The following is a 4,373-nucleotide window of genomic DNA, read 5'->3' on the forward strand; positions in this document are numbered from 1 at the left end:
CACTGCAGAATGAACTGTTAGATTTTGGAGTTGAAATTGTTTATGGGCAACTCTCTACATTGACCTTAGAGTCAACCTTGCTTGAGGATATACAGGGAAAGCAAAGTGAAGATCCAGATATCCAGAAGATCAAGCAAGGGATACAAAAAGAAGAAAATTCAGAGTTTTGGGTGTCAGATAGTGGAATTCTTTATCAGGGGAGCCGCCTTTGTGTCCCCAATGATGAGGAATTGAGAAGAAAGATTCTAGAAGAAGCTTATAGTATACCATACTCAATGTATCCTGGTTCCACCAAGATGTATCAAGATTTGAAACAAAGATTCTGGTGGTCTGGACTCAAAAGAGATGTTGCAAATATGTCAGTACCTGCCTGACATGCCAGAGAGTTAAAGCAGAGCACCAGAGACCAGGAGGAGTTCTACAGCCTCTCCCAATATCAAAGTGGAAGTGGGAAGAAATATCCATGGACTTTATAACAGGTCTTCCAAGAACTACTAATGGATATAATGCGATATGGGTGATAGTGGACAGATTGACCAAGTCTGCCCATTTTCTAGCCATCAAGGTGTCCCACTCAATAGAGCAGTTGGCACAGCTATACGTTAAGGAAGTGATCAGACTTCATGGAGTCCCGAAGTCTATCGTTTCTGACAGAGATGGGCGCTTCACCTCTCATTTTTGGGAGTGTGTTCAGAATGCATTAGGCACCAAACTCAAGTTTAGCACAGCCTTTCATCCCCAGACTGATGGACAGACAGAACGAGTAAATCAGATTTTGGAAGGCATGCTCAGGGCTTGTGCATTGGATTTTAAGGGCAGTTGGTGCAAGTATCTGTATTTAACGGAATTCGCCTACAACAATAGCTACCAGGCCACTATCAAGATGGCACCTTACGAGGCATTGTATGCCCGAAAGTGCAGATCAGCCATATGCTGGCTGGAGACTGGAGAAAGAAAGGAGATGGAATCAAAATTGGGCAGGCAAACCGAGATGATAGATGAAACCACTCAGGCTATCCAGAAAATCAGACAGAGAATTAAGACTGCCCAGAGCAGACAGAAAAGTTATGCTGACACACGCCGTAGGCCACTTGAATTCCAAGTGGGAGATTCAGTCTTTCTCAAAGTTGCTCCGATGAAGGGAGTGATGAGATTTGACAAAAAGGGCAAGTTAAGTCCCCGCTACATAGGACTCTATCCGATCACAGAGAGGATTGGGAAAGTAGCTTACAAGCTGGACTTACCGCAAGACATGTCAGCAATACATAATGTATTTCATATCTCCATGCTAAAGAAGTGCCTTCACGACCCTAGCCAAGTGATTCAGCCTCAGTCAGTGCAGATCCAGAAGGATCTTAGTTATGAGAGCAGACCTACACAGATAGTGGACAGAGAAGTTAAGAGACTAAGGAATAAAGAAGTACCACTAGTGAAGGTCATCTGGCAGAACCAGAAGCACAAAAAAGTTACTTGAGAGCGTGAGGATAGTATGAGACAGAGATATCCAGAATTATTCTAAGTTCGAGGACGAACTTTTTATAAGGTATGGAGAATTGTAATAACCCAAATTTCCTCATTACGAGTTCTAATAGTGCTTATAAATATTTAGAAAATGCTTTAGAAATATTCTAGAGATTTTTAGGAATTTTTAGAGTATTTTATGCAATTTTCGGAGTTCGTTTGGTATTTTTATCAAAAGAAAACAAGTTGAAAAAAAATAAAGAGGTTGAGCCGAGGTTCGAACCGGAGACCTCTGATTAAGCAAAGCCTTAAGTTGTTTCGGATGACCAAGAACCCAGCAGGGTCGTGCTAATCAAAGAAGGGGCGGAAATAATTTAAGCAATAGTTAGATAACAGAATACCCTAGTTATAAAGGGAGATAAGAGAGGAACTTAGGATTTTAATTTCCTTAACCTAAACCCTTTCCTTCTCCCGACCGGGCGTGCGACGACGTTGCTTGGGCGGAACCGAAGAACGAAGCTAGGGCTCTCTCCGACGGCCGGCCAAGGGGATTTTTCGTGAGATCTTCACACGTTCGTGACCGTCTCGTCGAGGGGAGCACACAGGCGTGAAGAGATCACTGAACAGCGAGCCTCTCCGCAAACCCTAGAAGCCTTCTTCTTCGGTGGTGAGTCCAAGAAGGCAAGGGTAAGCGCTACTCACCTATAGTAAGGGTAGTTTTGAGCTTCGATTTTTCTTTTCTCTACTGCCGGAACATGCTGTACCAAATTGAGATTGCTAGGGATTTAGTTTTCCTTCTTGGCTTTCGGAATATGCTGTACGGAGTTGGTTTTAAGAGTAGTTTCAAGATATGCCTTCGCCTTTGCATTTCTGTTGTAGTGTGCTTAAAGGTTTCGGTTGCTCTATAAACGTATAGGCTTGAACAAGTTTACATAGTTTTTTTTTTAATGCCAGCAAGCTCAATTTGGTTTGTGCCACAAAAAGGACACGAACAACCTTGGAGTTTACTATTTTAGTTTCGGTTTGTGCTATGTAATGGGTATGAACAACTTTAATTATGGGAGCGTTCAATTGGATTTTAGTAGCTATGTTAGACCCTTTTGTTATTAATTCTTTAACATGCGGTTAGACCTTGTGTTATTAGTTCTTTGACGTGCAATTTGTTAAACATTTTAGTGCAGTTTTATTAAGCATGCCAGTGCAGTTTTATTAAGCATTCCTGTGCAATTTTGTTAAACACTTCAGTACAGTTTTATTGAGCATTTCAGTGTAGTGTGTTGGATCGAGACGCGCTAGAGGGGGGGGGGGGTGAATAGCGCTCGTGGCTAAAATCGTTCAATTATCGGAATCGTAAAATCTATCGGAGAAGTAACGCAGCAGAAAGTAAACAACCACACAGAAAGACCAGAGAATTTACTTCGTTCGGAGCCTGTGACGACTCCTACTCGAAGGCCCGCGATCCTTGATCGCTTTCCGTGGGCAACAACTATAAGTTCGACAAGAGTACAAGTATTACAGTTAAGTATAATGAAAAAGTACAGTTATACCGACGACAATATCGTAATCTGAAGATTTCGGAGCTCCGGGTCGCACTTCGGGATCGTCTCGTGAGCAGCTTGTAGCAGAAAGATTGCTTGGAAGTTCTTGTCAGGAGCTGCTGGTCGAAACCCCTTATAAAGGGTGTTCAAGGCGCCTTCTACTGTTCACCAAGGCGCCTTGAACAGCCGAGTCAGCCGGGGAGATGAGGAGCGAACTGGTCGAATCTTATCACAGACTCAAGGCGCCTTCCACTGTTCACCAGGCGCCTTCTACTGTTCAAGCTTCTCGCAGTCAGCTCCAGCCTTGCATCCGAGGCGCCTCCAAGCTCCATGGAGGCGCCTTGGACACTGTTCATCCGAGGATTTAAGTTGCTCCTTTGCACCTGCAAGATACGTTAGTCCCAAACACTACCCTGCAGCACAAAGTTAGCACATAATACAATATATATTATAAATGAAGTATTAACAGTCTCCGGACTGTCCGGGTCTGACTTCAGATTTCCAACCGGAAACCCTAGGTCGACCCGACGCCTACTGTTCCCTCTACGGGGAACGCGTCCTCACCTACTCCACTCAGGAGATTTACCTGTTGCCAGCGCGATCCTCCAGATCGACTGGACTTTTGCTCGGTACTCGATGCTTCCGGACTTTCTGTTGGACGTCCGCTTCCCGGCTGGTCCAGTCTTTCACCTGGTTCGCGACACCAGGACTTTCCACCTAGGGTTACCCCCTAGGACTTTTGCCTGAAGCTATCGACCTGCCAAGACTTCCCGCATAGGGTTACCACCCTCTATGACCTAGGGTTACCACCCCCTAGGGTTTTTACCTGCCTAACTGCAGCTAGGACTTTTGCCTAAGTATCACTTAGGACTTTCCTGCAAACTCCATGAACTTTGTTAGATAACACCACCACTTAACTTTGAGCCCTTTGCCATAATCAAAACTCGGGTTCGATCATCCAACAATCTCCCCCTTTTTGATTATGGCAATCTTGGTTCAAAGTTAAGTAAAACATAACTTTTAAATAAAGGAATAAATAATGAAAGTTAACCAGAAGCATCAATGCATAAATAAAATTTAAAGTTTATGCTCCCCCTTTCATTCTTGATTTCTTAACTTTGACTTTTCTCTTCCCCTTTGACATAAATCAAAAAGAATTAAGAAAAGAGAAATAGTCTAGTTAATTTAAGCTCCCCCTAAGGGGTAGCATAGTTAAGTACTCAGACTTAAAAAAAATTTAGGTGAAGTACTTAGCTCAATTCATAATGTGTTTGAAAAGAATTGTTGCATAGATAATTTAGATTTTAAGTTAATGCCTTAATAACTTCTTTGAGTTTAGGAGTCCAAGCATGAATCAAATTAAATTATTTAACT

The sequence above is a fragment of the Zingiber officinale genome, chromosome 3A (assembly GCF_018446385.1).
Source record: "Zingiber officinale cultivar Zhangliang chromosome 3A, Zo_v1.1, whole genome shotgun sequence".
Lineage (NCBI taxonomy): Eukaryota > Viridiplantae > Streptophyta > Magnoliopsida > Zingiberales > Zingiberaceae > Zingiber > Zingiber officinale.